The 18,333-nt window shown below is 37.6% G+C and overlaps 1 protein-coding gene across 1 annotated transcript in view; it reads left to right on the top strand.

The window, feature by feature from the left end:
- cfap74 (cilia and flagella associated protein 74) overlaps positions 1-18,333 on the top strand; it is a 525,252-nt gene that overhangs the window by 477,563 nt on the left and 29,356 nt on the right. The window lies entirely within an intron of this gene.

Here is an 18,333-nt window from a genome sequence, read left to right as displayed (position 1 = left end):
TGTGCTATACCTGAGAAAATAAACATTTTAAAAATTCACATAAATACAGATATTTTTGTTGGTTCACTGTTTAAAATACCCTACCAGCAACAGGATTTTGTATGCTTTAAATACTGACTATAACAATAGCAAGGAGTTTAGAAGCACAAAAGATTAGCTTCCCAACTCTTATTCCTGCATTTTTAAAAAATGAATTTAATGCGAAACTTTCTGCTGCACTGCAAACAACTACTTATATTTATCTGACATCTTCTATCTGAACATACAATGTGTTAAATTTGTGTGAATGTGACAAACTACAATTTATGCCTCCTCATGTTCATTACACATTCCTTTCATAACTATATATACTGTATAAGCTGAGTATACTATGGGCTTACAATAAGTTATTACTTTTAATTAACTCCTCATTATGATCTTACAACCAATATTTTTCCCTTTCTAAATGGCTCACTTCATTTCATCATCTGAAACGTCTTTTTCCTGGTGAGGGTCAACCCAAATTACCCTGTCCCCAGCTATAGATTCCCACTAGGAATTCCCAGGTGAATGCCAGTGGGATGTGCTCGGAGCAGCTCAACTGATTCCTCTCGGTCCAGAGGAGAATTGACTCTACTACAGCCCTCTCACCCTATTGCAGAGTGACGGCTCAGCAGCCTACAAAGAAACCTCATTTCTGCCACTTGCATTTGCAATCTTATTGTTTCAGTCATTACTCTACTCATGACAATAGATTGGTACAGGGGTGTAGATCAACTGGTACTCTGACAGTTTTGTCTTTAGACTCAGCTTCCACTTCACCACTATGGACAGGAACAGCACCCGCAGAGCAGCTGATGTCACTCCAATCCACTTGTCAATGTCACATTCCCTTCTTTCTTCGCTTGTGAACATGATCCTGAGATACTTGAGCTCCTCCACTAAAGGTTGTTGTTCCCCTCTCACCTGGAGAAAGTAGTTCATTCTTTTCTGAAACACAGCCATGAACTCAGACTTGGAGGAACTGATCCATATCCCTGCTACTTCACACCCTCCTAACACTAGAATTACCAAAGCCTACGAAAAAACACGTAATTCCGGCCCACCTTAAATCCCTTCATACCTCTCCGTCAGCGTCTTTTGTCTTGTAAATGTATCGATCAACACAAGCAGCAAGCAGCCTACTATCACATCCCCCCAACACCGCAGAAAGTGTAAGGAGTTCTCCCAGCTCAAGCCTCAATTATCTGGTTAGTGAGACACCTCGAGCTGTATTGAGTAAATATTATATCGATATTTGGAACACATGCATTTCATGTGTGTTCTGTGTCTACAACAATCTATGTAAACACATCGTTAAAACAGAAACATTTTTCATGTTTTAATAATAATTGACAAAATGTAAACATAAGCTGTATAATGTGTGAAGCCTGAAGTCCAAATATCAAATAAACATTTTCACAAAAGGTACAAGTATAACAAAACAAGTGCGCTTTTATTCAAGAATATAACTGCAGAAAAAGAACTTGCGTTAGGGTGCAACATTGACACTCTCTTAATACTACTGCTTTGGTAGAGCAGCGGTAAGAACGCTGACTGGTAATCAAAAGTTCACAGGTTCGATCCTGAACGCCTCTGTTTTGAGAAGTGAGCTGATCTTATTCTTACTGTTATAGAATAAAAACATACATTTGATTTGAGTCTGCAACAGCCGGTGTAAATTTATGGTACTTGTAAAGGGTAGCTTTTTTTTTTTATTATTATATTCAGTTGTAGTCTCCCAGTCGCTTTCACACCCATATATCTGACACTGCTGTTTTCACATAAAGACGTGCAATAGCAGAAGTGAAATCAGATGAGGACAAGGATTCTACATCGGAGAAAGAAAAACGGTAACTTTTACAAGTAGCCAAAATTTACACCGGGTGTTACAGATTCAAATCAAATGTATGTTTTTATTATATTACAGTAATAATAATAGCAGCTCACTACTCAAAACGAAGAGTGCCCAGACTCAAACCCAGAACCTTTTGTTTACTAAGCAGTAGTTCTTACCTCTGCACCATCCAAGAATATATATCAACTTACTGTCAATTGACATTTGAGTTTGAGTTTTTAAATGATTAACAGTAACATGTAAATTGAATTTTTTTTTTTTTTACTTTGGTTATATTCTTAATAAAAGCGCACGTGTTTATTTGATATTATGACTAAAGTCTTCCCACATTATACACTTCACGTCATTATTAGTATAACATGGAAAAGGTTTCTGCTTTAGGTATGTGTTCAGCATTTCTTGCCTTGCATTTTCCTAAACCAATGGAGCTACCCGTATCCTGCCAACCTGGACACCCTCACATCCTTGACTGCACCTTCATATCCTGAAAACCACAAACAGGAGTGGTGACAAGACAAGGCCTTGAAAAAGTCTGATCCCCACAGTCAACAAATTCGACTTAACATCACATACTCAGGCACAGCTCTCATTGCATTCTTACAGGATATGAATAGGATGCAGGAGCAGCAGTGTTACCCCATTTCCCAAAATACGTGCCAAGGGACAGTGTCACATGCTTTTTTCAAATCTACTAAACACACATTAAACACTGGGCATTTTACCCACCTTCCTTGTGACGTTAAATAGATGCATTCACTATAATATTCCCACAACATACAGTGCTTTCAACATGTCCTGTCTGATCTCATCCATCCCAGCAGCCTTACCACCACAGTGTCCTCAGACCACTATATTGGCAACAGTAATGGGATCCCACCACCAGATGTGTCCAGTGTTGCCTGCTGAGGTCTACCAGTTTGAGGACCTCCTCAAAGTGTTTCTTTTGCTGCTCAACAATCTCCCCAGAAGAGGTCATCACCTCTTCAACCATGCTTAACACAGTTTGGGCAAGGTCACATGTTCGCCTTGTGAGGCATCAAACAGTTTTCCAGAATAGCCTTGAGGCATACAATAGTCTTTCTCCATGGCTTTTCCAAACTCCTCCAATGCTTGTGCTTTCATGCCACAACCACATTTGCAACAGCCCTGTTAGCCTGTCAGTACCTCTCAGCCAAGTTTGGAGATCCCATAGACAGCATTTCCCTTTAGACCACATTCTTCAGTCTGACAGCTTCCCATCTCTCTGTTAGGTCCTAAGGTTGATGTCAAGATATATCCCAACTGCCACAGCTTTTAGCAGCATCCCCCACAACTTAAGACTTGAACAGGGTCTTTTCTGATCCAATGTCCCCGACCTCACTGTACACATAGGAGAAGTCCTGTCTGAAGTAGGGATTGAACTTGTCATGAACAGAAGCCTCAGCTTGACATAATCAGGATACCCTAACTGCTTGTGTAGGTTTCCATGATCTATCCCACCTATGCCACTAGTTTCAAATCCATCTTATTACCAGGTAATGATCAGTAGACAGCTCTGCCCTTCTCTTCACCCAAGTGTCCAAAACCTATGGTCTCAGATCAGATAACACAACTACAAAATCTGTCATTGACCTTTGGCCCAAGGTGCTCTGATACCAGGTACTCTTACATTTGCCTCTTATGAGCCTCCTTGAATTTGAACATTGTCATTGTTATGGACAATCCATGACTAGCACAGAGATCCAATAACAACTTACTGTTCCCTGCAAATCCAATTAGTTTTTCAACTTCAGAGAAAATGATCATGTATAAAGCCACATATACAGTCCTTCATTAAATCTCTCCAGAGGAATACTTACTTTGAAAGATCATTTTATAATAAGTGACATAGTAAGATAACATAAAATCAAAACTTACAACAGCTGTACATTTCAGAGTATGCATATTGTGAAAATGATCAGACTCTACACGCTTAAAAAGGTTTGGGGCAGCCACCCGTATAATATCCCTGGCTGCAATGGATTTTGAAAATAAGACAGTAGTGTCTTTGATGGAGTCCAAACAAGAACTGTCGATTAGTTGGTAATATGGGGGCTTTAAATGCCAAGACCAGAAGTGATGTATGGGAACCGGAAGTGACCTCCTTCTGCCATCGTAACTGGAAGTTGCGTTCTTCTAGGCACCAAAACCAGAAGTGACGTTCTTCTAGGCACCGGAGCTGGAAGTGACGTTCCTCTAGATGCCAGAGCCGGAAGTGACACCTTCAGGGATGAGTCAGACAGGTTTTCCCGTGTCTGGTCTGTAGAGATAACAGAAGAAAGTTTAGCACACGCCGCAACCCCCTGGCCTGGTGTGGAATTACCCTCACTTGGTCCATACAGCTTCCTCCTTCTTGCACATATGTGACAATACGAAACTGTACAATGTCTGTAAGGACAGCGTAGTCAGAACTGTTACTTAATGTGCTGCAAAGTACCAGAAAGATATATATTTGCTCTAGAAATAACTTGAGTTTTTCTTTTTCTCTGTCAACTGACCATTTTGTTAGCAAGAATTCTGTTTATACTTTGACAAAACACACACATTTATATAAGAAACTTGAAGAAAATAGTCAAAACAGGTGTTTCTTTGGCTTCACAAGCATTAATAAAATTTGTGGTTGGATGAGGTAAGATATTCATTCCTAGCACTCAGTTATTGCCGCTGCCTGTTGTCATTGCCAAGGGCTGAGATTGCATATTGTAGTGATTCCTATTGTAGTCATAATAGGTCAAACTGACCAGGAAATTAAAAGTTTTTGTTTAAGAGAGATCCAAAAGAACTGTCAGATTTCAGGAAAATATCAGTAGAAAAAATTGTCAAAATTATAAATAGGAAAAAAAATCATAGTTAATCAAATTAACTAAACCAAAGTCCTAAATCCCTGTGGAATTCTTACCTTTTCTAAAGCTGTCCAAAGCTGTGCTGTAAATAATAGCTCTATCCTTCGAATGAGACTTAAAACTGAGGTCCTGACTCTCTGTGGTCATAAAAAAATCCCTGGGCATCCTTTGTAAAGAGTAGGATGTATCCCGATGTCCTGGCTAGATTGCCCTCCATGATGTAGTCATTCTGTCCCCCTAATCATTCCCCGTATCTAACTGGCTAGCTCTTTCACTGCTTCACCACCTAACAACTAATGTGTGGTGAGCATACTGGTACAAAAATGATTGCTATCACATCATTCAGGTGGAGGCTACAGATTAGTGGTGGTTGAAGTTGCTCCCCACTCACTGAAGTACTTTAAGTAGTGAGAAAAGCACTATATAAATATAAAGAATTATTATTATTAAAGCACAGTTAGTGTTGACATGTATCTAAGTGTTGGATAGAAGTAATTGTGTGCTGGAATATTTTATAGAGAAAGTGTATATTCACAGAACAGATGGGTATTGAGGTGTTTTATTCACACTTAAAATAAGATAACAAACCCACTCAGGCTGATTAAGAGCACAAAGCAGAGAAACAGCAATGGATTGCAAAACATACAAGCAAGAGACAAGCAAAGAATAAATATGCAACATTCAACATATGTTTGTAACAAATAAAGTAGCTTGGTGAGAGAAAGAAAGATAAAATTTTTTCCAAATTTGATCTCTATATAGGAAAACAATTTGCACACAAACTAAATATATAATGCAGAATGACTGTAGCTATTCACAGTGTGCTATAATGTGAAAGAAAAATTAACTGCTTGCAAGCTACTTAGGGTTAATACGGGCATCTGTCATAAGACAGGGTGCAGTAAGCTGACCTAGGAAAATTTCCAGTTTCTTTAGGAACGCGTCAATTTGACACAGGGGTCTACCTGACAAGTGGAAAAAAATAAGAACAGACAGCCCATTAGCGTAATAAAATAAAATGCTTAAGTAAACAGTATTATGTTCTTTTTTTAATAAATAAGGGGAAGGGGGAGGAAGAAGAAATTATAAAAAGCCAATAGAAAAAAATGTAACTTTGCTCTTCTGCCTTGCAACATAGAATCCAGGTACTCATCTGTGACTGAATAAAAATCTAATTGATTGAACTATTCCAGTCTTCCTCGGGAGGTTTTCTTCCACAATAATCTTATCATCAAAATATCAAATATTATCTCATGATAAGTTTGATTTATTTGCCGTATTCTAGAGAAGAGAGACATTCATATGCTTTTGAATTCTATGTGGAAAAGGTTATGCACAAAATAAAAAAAAATCCATTATTAAAAAAAGATTGTATCCTTTCACTTTGTGCTATATAGCCTTATTATAAAATTAGTATTTATGCAATGACTCATTTATTTTATTCACCGCATCATGAATACAGCATTACTTTGCACATTCTCCTGTTTACTTCAACCTTACATGTCCTGTTAGAGAGTGGGGCAATGCGAGCAGACTGGAACCTTAGAAAAAGTTATAGTGCCATACATCTTATTTTGAATTCAATGTGGAAAGGTGGACAGCTTTTCACTGTGTGCCGATTACACCATGTAAGCTAAGCAATCGACATGTGTGTTATAGACTAAGAAGAACAGCAAGTTGTATTACTTTGCCCTGGTTGTGACAGTTTAGGTCAGCTCCACACTCCCTGATTGCTTCCGGGAACCTCTTGACCCAGAACCGCTGATAACGTACCTGAGGATGAGCTGGGCGAATGACGACACACAGTCAGCAAGAGGTTGGTACAAAGAGTCTAGTGCATTTATTTATAAAAAAGACGTGTCCAAAAGTGCAAGGCAGAAATCTTCAAATATTAAATAATCCATTAAATTTTAAAATATGGAGGGTAAAATGTTCAATAAATAATCCAATATACATGCAGAATCTTCTTTTAAAACAGTCATGAGCACCAATGCCTTTTCTAAAATCTGGCGTCTCCTCAGCTTATCCCATCAGGACCTTGCAAGAGGAGATACTCACTGACAGGTTCAGTCATTAATTAATCCCATGTTTGGGTTCTAGCTGCCAGTTGCATGGAGTCTGTAGGGCTGCACTCTGAATCCCACTCCCATCTCCCTCAGCCAGGGAGACGCTGTACAACAAGGGTCTGGGACTCCTGATTATTTATTAAAATTGTGCTTCACCACATACCTCTTATCACACTGGTTAGAAAAGACCACCACAAAAACATACATGGAATCTGTAATATAGAAGCACTTGTGAATTGATTTTTTCAACGATACACTACAAATTCCAAACTTGCCTAGCGGCCAAAGCTTGCACTTTCCCTATGCAATGCTCTTCAGGTTTCAAAAGCATCACCAGCTTAATGATTAAAATATGCTGTGTCTAGCAGAATCAGTTGTTTGAAAAAAAGTCAGATTATCATTGCCATAGCCTGGCAGATTAGTATGTGATGGGACATGAGCACCTCCACATGCAATGCACTCTATAGCTATGTTCCCCCTTGGAGGCTGAGACCATTTAATGTTTTATTAGCATGTGAATACGACTCTTCCTGCATGGGTGAGCACATCGTGGCTCAAACTCTTGTTTCTGAGAAAAGGGAGACGCTGTCAGTTTTATGTAATTCACTTAATTTTAAAAATCATGTGTTTTTAATAGTGGCAACATTTGAAAGTGTACCCTCTAAGGTTTCTCATTATGTTTTTATCTAAATTCAATGACAAAGTAGCATTGAGTTAACACTAGAACCACTGAAGCCTATGAAAAAACTTGTAATCCCGGGCCACTTTAAATTCCTTCACACCTCTCCTCATCAGCATCTTTTGTTTAGCAAATGTGTCGATCAACACAACCAGCAAGCAGCCTGCCTTCTCATTCCCCCACTGCCGCAGCTCAACTCGGGCAAAAAGTTCTCCCAGCTCAAGGCTCTTTATCTGCATGTGAGGTGCCTGGAGTTGTATAGGGGAAATAATATATCATTATTTGGAACACATGCATTTAATGTGAAGACGGTCCATCTGCAGATGAAGGGGAGGGATTGTGCATTTTTACCATTTTTGCTGTCTATATTGGACATCTGCAAATCCTGAAAAAGATCAGTGCTTTAAAATATAAGTCAAAAATATAAAAAATGTTACTTATTTTACTTGGCACCATTAAATTATTCTTAGACTCAGTAAGTTACTCTTTACCACAGCTTTCTGTTAGTGGTGAAGAACTTGTCGTGCCCTTCAGCTTACAAAGATTCATATAAATATGTCCAGAATGGCCACAGTACATGAACAACACAGTATGTCTATTATGCATCTCCATTGTTCTGGTGCAATAAGTCAAATTCTCTACTGTCTTGGAAGGGGATTGTTCGGTATAGTTTTATTCCTTATCAGGGTTCTGCTTTTGGTGTTTTTGGATGGGTGCTCTGTAAAAGTTTTTGTTGGCACTTATAATAAGGAGAATAACCCAGCTGTTACTTTTTATCTCCTCTATCCAGTGCTATTAACTTATTCAGTCATCATTCTGTTTTTCCTATGCTATTGTTTTTTTACTTCTATGAATTATTTGAAAATCTCAAATTGGAATATCTGGAGACCAGGAATTCACACTAAGAGATGTAGCATTCTTGATTTTCTTATGCCATAAGAGAAATGATATTGCATTTATTCAAGAATCAAAACTTTTTGCAAGTAATGTCTAACGATTTATTAATAAGTCCGGTCAAGTAATTTTTCTCATCTTCCATTTCACACAAACGTGGCATGCTCATTTTAGTTTGACGCTCCTTGTTTTTCATGCAAGCAATATGGCTTGATTAAGGCAACAACAAATTGATAATCTTAAGTTCCATCTTTCTTTATTAGAAAACATGAGCCCTACTGTTTTTTTAACACGAAGATAAAACTTTACACAGTATTTAACTGCTCTGATACAACAAAAATCAGATTTTTGTATTCCACTACTCATGTTCTTTTTGTTATGTGTCTAGGACTAAACACAAATCTAGTGAAGTGTTTAAATGTTTTGTGGAATTTAATTATTAGCCTTTTTGCTAACTTGCACAAATCCTCAGTTTCTAATATGAATTATTTTCTAGGATCCTTTTTCACTTGACTGTCCACTTTTGCTTATAGAACTTAGGGAAGTGTTGGACTCCATTAGTTTGGGAAATTGCCAAGCCAAGATGGAATTTCTAGCAAGAATGCACTATTTCTTTTGGAATCAGCTTGCTAATTCACTCTTTCAAATATTGAGTTTCTATTGATTCTGTGACAATGAACTCATCCCATCCTTAAGCATTCCATGTATCACCATTTTAACCAAACATGGTAAAGACACTTCTGATTGCTGTAGTTGCCATCCAGTGTCACTGATGATTCTGTCTCTGTTTTAGAAAAACATATAGTGTGCCATTTGCAGAGGCTGATTCATAACCTACTTTACCCAGACCAGACTGGTTTTATTTTTTCCACATATATTGTAGGCAATATGCAGTATGTTGTTTTATTTACACTGATGCTGTTTCTTTTCTGTCCACACCAGTTGCACTACTTTCACTAGAGGCTAAAAAGCTTTACTATAGAACTAGATTTTTTATGGCAAGTTCTTTTATTCAAAGGAGTTTGAGACCAATTTCATTTTTTCCTTACCACTGTTATTTTTACTAATTCAGATATAAATTTTTCATTTACAATTTACAGAGGTGCTATAACAGAATGCCCACTATCTGCTTTTTTGTTTAATTTCTCTCTCAATCCTTTATGCATGTTTCAGCAAAATAATTTTGCCCATTTCTGTTCTCAAAAAAATTTCTGTATATGCTGATTATGTTTGAGCTTGGTAACATGCCTCAGATCTCCTTCCTATCATTAAATTAACCAAAATCTACAGTGTTTTATCTTACTATAAAATTAACTGTACTAAATAATTTCTATTTAATTTAAATCACCTCTGCCAGAAATCAAATATTATTTCTGATATTCCCTTTACAAATACCTTCATATATTTAGGTATTAGTATATTTAACTCAATAATATTGTCGTATCTAATTATTGTGGCATTCTTAATGTTGTTACATCCTCCCTTTTCTCATCTTCCAGTATCTTCCAGATCTCATTTACCCATTCCTAAAAATAAACATAATAGCCCATATACATTTTAACTGCCCAATACCTTCTCCCCCTTTGTTGGTTACTGTTCTGAAGGCATATCAGTACTTCCTCACTGGGGCAAGATATTTCACCTAGGACACCAATCTAATACTTTTATGATTCAAATGGCGAAAGTGGGGGAATGGGAGCCAAGATGCTCCAAGAGAGAACCTCCTAAAGTGTAGTGGAGAGGATTTTTCATGGTGGTATCCAGTTTTGCCACTACCCTCTTTTCCGCAACAGCTTCCAGTGTGATTTAGCAAGCTTTCCTGTTCAGGCATTGTGCATTTTTTGAGCTGAAGTTTCTTTGCCCGGAGACAACAGTGTAGAACAATACAATGGATTGATACACCATTTCCAGTAGCTTGCTGCATACCTTAAAACACCAGAGTCTCCTTAGGAGGTACAGTCTGCTCTGGCCTTTCTTCTACATTGCCACTGTGTTGTCAGTCCAATCCCATTTGTTGTTTATGTGAACCCTCAGGTTCACATTAAATCAATCCCATTCTCCCTAGATGTCATGATCTGATCTGATGTCATGATCACATTCAAATGAATATCTAGAAATTTGGACAGTCCATATTGTCATGATCTGGAGTCAAATACTTGGGCAATAAATGGTGTGAGGTCTCCAAAAGCCTTCACATGCTAAATCAGACTTCCTATACCTGCCTTAATTAGGCCTTATCCAGTTGGCTTGTCTTCCAACCCCACAGGCCTGCTTTGGCCTACACAACACTAAAAGCATAGAGGCTTCATAGCCAAACTTAAATGTCCCAAAATATTCAAGTTCATTCCTAGTGAAGGAGAAACCATAAAACCTTGGTTTTGAAGCGACCAATTACTAAATGGATCTTTATAAAATGAAGGTATTTACTTGATAAAAAGAAACAACAAAACCTCAAAAAAGGGAACCAAAGGATTTGCCTAAAAAGCAATCCTAGAATAACTTGTCCCAATATGTGATCCAGAAATGAAAAACCAAAGACAAAGAAGTAAAATATCAAAAGCCAGTAAATCCAAAATTAATTGACAATACTGAACTTCAGCATTCGTCAGTGCACCATGCCTGAGCTCTCATTTGCCTATCACCTAAATAACATAAGAGAGGGCTCAGAAGTGGTGAATTCAGGGTGGCCCTGCCTCTTGGAGATCCACCCACAAAGAACGTGGAATTTAATCACATTTAAAGCAACAGTGCATTACTATAAACATAATAGAAAGTACATAAAAAATAAACATATAACATCAGAAACAACAAAAACAACAATAAAATACATAAACATATGCAATACTAAAACATAGAGTAAGAGACTTTAGACGAAATTTTAAAAAAAATTATTTATTCCAGCTTTGTTATCCAAGTAAAATCCTTCCCTGCATGATTTGCTTTAAAATAAAGTAGAAATCCATTGGCACAACTATCATTTAAAATATGGTAATGATGGAGGAGATACCTTTAGGCTAGACCCTTAAAAGATAATAAAATATTCACAATATTCATAAAGTACACAATATTTAAAAAATTAAATGCATTGTTATCTTTTGTGATTTGTTTAATGGCAATGTGCAGTATTTGGCTTAGAGCAACTCTGTTTCAGATATAACGTTTTATCAAAATATTCATCTTGCAAGTTAAACACTATGGTAATAGAAACCATTGAACCTTTTCTAATCATCCCCCAATATCTTCTGTCAAAAATATACAGTCTTAACTGCAATAAAGAAATACGTGCAATCTTCATCTTCACCAATGCTTTTAAGAATGCACCTCTAGATAATTAGACGCAGTATTGTGAATGGGACCTTTTAATTAAATTTTTATATAATGGATGGAAATCAGCCACTGACAATATCCACTCATTCTCAGTTTTTGCAAAACATGGTCTAGACTAAGTTAACTTGAAATTGGTCTCGTCCGTTAGCTCCTGCTAACAGCGGCTTTATTTTACCACGTATTTCATATTATTTAGAGGTATCCTGTATTTAACCCGACCAAGGAACTTCCACTACAATATACAAGCATGAGTAACAAGAAGAAAAGTCAGAAAGAACCGGAAAAGTAACTTAAAGCTGCATCAAAGTCTGGACAGACATCCGGTCTGAGTGCAAGGTATGGCCTCTCGGAGACTGACCTGGAACAGGCAGACGAATGCGCAGATTTCCTGGGACCCCGCTCCATTGTATCGTCTCCAGTCGAGAGTGAAAATGGGAGCGAAGGTGCAAGTGATACAGGTCGCGATGGATCGCCGATTTCTGGGGATCATTCGAGACTAGAAAAGGCCCTAAAGGATGTGCTCTCATCTACTCATCGTGAGCCTGCAGCACCTGCTGTAACAGGAGCTGCATTTCCACTCACGGAGCACGAAACCCGAAACGAACTGTCCGAACTGAAAGAGATGATCGCTACACTGGCCACTGCCATGGCTACGGCCATAAATGAGCTTAAGAAGGATAACAAGAATGATTTTAAGAATGAGCTTAAGAAGGCGAACATTGAGCTTAAGAACGAGCTTAAGAAGGATAACAAAGACCGGGAAATGCGTCTATTTAAACGTTTTGACGTGAACTTTAAAGGCATGTTGGAGAAATTAGAGGATCACATCGAAGAAAATAGATCCAAACTGAAAATGCTTGCCAAACAGATTAATGACGTTACAGATCAGCTGGATGACGTTAAGCAGGCATTCACGGCTTGAGTTGAAACAGCGGAATAACTGGCGTCTAACGGCGATGAAAAAGCCACAGCTACGAATTCCAAATGCAAAAAACTCGGAGACAGACTTGCGGCCCTGGAAAATGGGTGCAGAAGAAACAATATAAGAATTGAGGGTATACCTGAGAAACGAGAACGCTCAAACCCAGTGAAATTTGCAGTAGAATTACTCTGTAAAATAATTGGAGATGATATTAAACTCGACATTGAGATAGCAGCTGCTTATCGCATATACAGATCAAGCACCTTTAAACCCAGGTCTTTTATTGTCCGCTTCGAGCAATTACGATGTAAGCTTGATGTGATGGCACTTCTCAGACACAAGCAAGAGATTATATTTGAAAATAATCTTATTCGTATTTTCCCCGACTTCTCACCATTAACAGCTGAAAAAACACGCAGCCTACTTTAACATTAAAAAGCTGCTACAGAAAGCCGATATCAAATACAGCCTCTTGTACCCCGCCAAACTGAAAGTGGAAGTTCAAGACCAATATTTTGTATTTTCAAGCAAGGAGGAAGCTGAAAAGGAACTAAAGAAGCTGTTTCCGACACTCTTTTGAAAGTTAATAAGGAGCTGTACTATGTCATGGCATGGGAAGGACCTATCATCTGCTGTCGGATCCACTTTTAAAGAGACTGATATTATAATTATACATCCTTTTCTTTACTTGGACACTATATGTTTATGTCTTAATTACAGTTTTAGACGTGAGTGTGTGGAAGTGTGGAAGTAATTAAAGTAGGGTTTAATTTTTCTTCTTTTTTTTTTTTTTCTTTTTCTACCTTAAAGTAGACTGTTTAACATCATACCCTTGGTTTATTGCTAATTCTATGATTACATTAGGATTTACTATGTTTATCCTAGAACACTTTTTAAAATCATTCCCAGGGTTCATTATTTTATTATCTTAATATCTTAAAATTGCTGAAGATTATTTTAAGCTTAAAGACTGTTAACAATTATATTTTTGGCAGATAGTATTTAGACTTCTGCTGCAATAGATATCTCTAATTTGTTTTAACTCTCAAACGCCGCTGCGGGGTGGGGTTGCTTTGTTTTGGACGTACTCTGTCTCGTTGTATGTCAGAGGACTGGGACATAGCTAAGTGGGATCAAGCCTCATGTGGGGAGGCAAAATGGGGGGGTGGGGGGATAAAGGGGGAGAGAAGGAGAGCAGGCTATATCTAATCTATTCTTCTAATCCTTATAACTATAAATATCAACGCAACAGTGGGCTGTATGGCAATAACTCATGGGGAATTTTGAAATTAAGATTAAAACTGCGTCACTACCTGTTAAGAATATAAAATGACATTAAAAACTCAGAATCAGTGTCTCCATGATGGGACAGTTAACTTGGTGAGCTGGAATGCTAAAGGCCTGAATCACGAATTAAAGAGAAAGAAAGTATGCTCTCACCTAACAGGCTTAAACGCTGAAATAGTATTTTTACAGGAGAAACACTTACTAAGCAAGGATCAGTTCAGACTGCAAAAAGACTGGACTGGCTAAATGTTCCATTCTAGCTTTATAAAGAAAACTAGAGGTGTGGGAATTCTCATACACAGAACAGTCCCATTTGTAGCATCAGATGTAGTATCGGACCCCAAAGGGAGATATGTGATGGTCATGGGCAACTTATTTAACAGTAAAATGATGTCGATGATAAGGAATTCCTGCAAAATCTATTTGCATCCATTCCCAATGTGAACACTCATAAAATTATAATGGCTGGGGACTTTAATTGTGTTTTAAATCCACTCTTAGATAGGACTCCTGTGACAGGGGGGACGACATCTAACACTGCAAAGACAATTACAGCTTTTAACTGACCACAACTTATCAGACCCCTGGAGGTTTCTTAACCCAAACTCAAGAATATATTCGTTCTACTCACCAGTGCATTATAGCTACTCAAGAATTGATTATTTTTTTATAGATAATAATTTCCTGCCTACGATTAAATCGTGCAAATACGACACAATTGTTATCTCCAACCATGCCCCTCTAGTCTTGGAGCTAAAATCATTAAGCCCCTCACACTCACCTCGTAGATGGCGTCTTAACCCTCTTCTATTAGCAGACGACAACTGCACAGAATTTATATCCAAACAAATCAGCTTCTTCCTAGAGACAAACACACCCTGAGAGGTTTCTGCAGGAACACTCTGGGAAACTCTAAAGGCCTTCTTAAGAGGACAGATTATTTCATATCTCTCCCACAGAAATAAATTAGAAAACAAGAAAGTATCAGAGCTAAGAAGCGAAATTACTAGAATAGATGAAGAACAAGCCAGGCGTCCAAGTGGAGCTCTTCACCGGAAAAGGCAGGCCCTGCATACAGAACTCAGCATCTTGACAACTAAAGAAACTGAACAACTTATTTATAAGTCAAGACATCATTACTATGAACACGGAGAAAAAGCTAATAAGCTTTTAGCTCAACAAATTCACAAACAAGAAGTTCGCAATGCAATACCAGTAATCACCAACACGAATGGAGAAGAAATCACTGACCATAAAAATATAATGCACACATTTAGAGATTATTATAAATCCTTATATTCTACTGAGTTCAAAGAAGACAACACACAATCTAATGCATTTCTGGATACATTACAGACACCACAAATAGATGCTTTAAGCGCTGAGGAACTGGATAAACCTCTGATGCTAACAGAATTACTAGATGCTATAAAATCACTTCAAAGCGGGAAATCAGCAGGCCCTGATGGTTACCCTGTAGAATTTTATAAGAAATTCTCCACTCAGCTAGCTCCCCTCTTATTGGCAACATTTACAGAAGCTAGAGACAACCAAATACTACCTCAAACATTTCGTCAAGCATTAATCACCGTCTTTCCTAAACAAAATAAGGACTTGTTACAATGTGCATCATATAGACCAATTTCACTCCTGAATAATGATGTTAAGATACTCTCAAAAATTTTAGCTAGAAGGATGGAGAAAGTGCTGCCCTCGGTAATATCACAGGATCAAACTGGATTTATTAAAGGCCGACACCTATCTTCCAGTCTCCGACGCCTGTTTAATGTAATATATTCACCAGCAAAATCAAACACCTCAGAGATATTACTATCATTAGACACAGAAAAAGCATTTGATATGATTGATTGGAACTACCTTTTCTCTGCATTGGAGAAATTTGGGTTTGGCCAGAATATTTATGCATGGATCAAACTACTGTATACCAATCCAGAAGCTTCAGTTTGTATTAACAACATTTGTTCAGACTACTTTAAGTTAGAACGTGGCACCAGACAAGGATTTCCGTTGTCACCACTGCTGCTTGCAATCACCATTGAACCACTGGCGGTTCACTGTCGAAATTCTTATCAGATAAAGGGGATTATCAGAGAAGGACTGGAACAGAAAATCTCTCTATATGCAGATGATATGGTTTTATATACTGTATATCAGACCCAGAAAACACTGTGCCTGCAGTTTTAACAGCACTCACAGAATTTCAAAAGATATCTGGTCTCAGAATTAATCTGAATAAAAGTATACTCTTTCCAGTGAATTCACAAGCATATAATATTAGATTGGACACCCTACCTTTTACCATAGCAGATCAGTTTAAATACTTAGGGATAAATATCACAAGTAAACATAGAGCTCTTTATCAACAAAATTTTGCCGTCTGTATGGAAAAAATTAAGCAAGACTTGCATAGATGGTCAACACTTCATCTCACTCTAGCCGGAAGAATTAACGTTGTTAAGATGAATATCCTTCCTAAACTTCTTTTTTTATTTCAAAACATTCCAATATATATCAATAAATCGTTTTTTAAACAATTAGATTCAACAATAACCTCATTCATTTGGAACTCAAAACACCCACGTATCCAAAGAGCGACCCTACAAAGACCTCAGGCAGAAGGTGGCATGGCTTTACCTAATTTTCAGTGTTATTACTGGGCAGCAAACATACAAGCCATAAAAACCTGGACACAAATAGATGAACATACACAGGCTTGGTCCGCAATAGAAGCAAATTCCTGTAGTACCTCTTTATACTCCCTGCTCTGCGCTCCAATAAATACAAGTTATCGCAAATATACTAATAACCCAATTATGCTTTACTCACTCAGAATATGGAACCAACTTAGAAAGCATTTTAAGATAGAAAATCTTTTATCCGTGGCACCTCTGCAAGAGAACCACCTCTTTCAACCCTCGCAAACATATCCAGTTTTTAATACCTGGAAAAGATTTGGGATTAAAATGCTCAGAGATCTTTATATAGACAACATATTTGCATCTTTTGAAAATTATGTTCCAAATTCAACCTCCCAGCTACACATTTCTTTCACTATCTTCAAATTAGAAACTTTGTCAAACAGAAACTGCCTGATTTTCGTCACCTCGTACCCTCCACCATGCTGGAAAAAATACTGCTTAATTTCGAGGAATTAAACACCATTTCCGCATTATAGAAAATCTTATTAGAGTCCCTACCTTTCAAAGACCCAAGAGGACATTGGGAATAAGATCTCTTAATCAATATATCAGAAAAGGATTGGAAGGTAGGAATGCAGAGAATTCACTCGAGCTCCATATGTGCAAAGCATAGAATTATTCAACTAAAAATTATATATTGAGCTCATCTGTCTCGCTTAAAAACTGTCCAAAATGTTTCCAGGGCAAGATCCAACCTGCAAACGCTGCAACCAAGCTCCTGCCTCACTGGGTCACATGTTTTGGGCCTGCACCAAATTAACATCATTTTGGACCAAAATTTTTAAGTGCCTATCAGACAGCCCTGGGGTCACAATCCCTCCTAACCCATTAACAGCTCTGTTCGGGGTTCTTCCAGACGGACTTGAAGCAGAGAAGGACAAGCAAACGGTGATTGCATTCACTACACTTTTGGCATGCAGATTTATTTTGTTAAATTGGAAGAATCCTAACTCTCCTCTGATAAGTCAGTGGGAAACCGATGTTTTATATTATTTGAAATTGGAAAAAATCAAATTCTCAGTTAGAGGATCTGTACAGAATTTTTTCAAAACCTGGCAGGATCTAATCAATAATATTTTAGAATAAGAGAAATAATTATTACCGTTTTATTTCCCTTCTCCTTTTTTTTTCTTTTTTTTTATTCTTTTTTTTATTTATTTACCTATATATATTTCTTCCTTTCTTTTGTTTATTTTTGCCCTATTAAAAAGCCCTAAGTAAGTCTCCTTTGGCTAAGCTCTTCTTCTCAAAGGTGGAGTTTGATTTGTCTTTAATTCTTTCTTGTTATGAATTAATCAATATGTATGAAATGATTACAATAAAATTAATAAATATAAATTAAAAAAAAAAAGAATTGTATGTGGTACTCATGTTTTTGGTGAGTACATTCAATAGACACCTGCAGTACTGGTTCATGTTTGGGGAATGGCCCAGGCTCAGACTTTATTTGAATAAAATCATCACTTATTATTAAGACAGTCTTGGAAGAATCCTAACCACAACACAGGAGGAGGTTATTAGCATGCGCTGATACAGCACGTTGCTGTTGCCACCAACCCCCAAGTTTTCCCTGCAGGTTGTGGGGAGTGTCTACTTGCAAGGCTGGATACACATTAATGTCATACCCAGGACTGAGCAATTGCAGGTTAAGGGTGTTGCTCAAGGGCCCAGCGGAATAGAGTCACTTCTGGTGTTCACGGG

The sequence above is a fragment of the Erpetoichthys calabaricus genome, chromosome 8, assembly GCF_900747795.2.
Source record: "Erpetoichthys calabaricus chromosome 8, fErpCal1.3, whole genome shotgun sequence".
Taxonomy (NCBI): Eukaryota; Metazoa; Chordata; class Cladistia; order Polypteriformes; family Polypteridae; genus Erpetoichthys; species Erpetoichthys calabaricus.
Note: the sequence above shows the minus strand (reverse complement) of the source record. Positions and strands in the feature narration are given on the sequence as shown.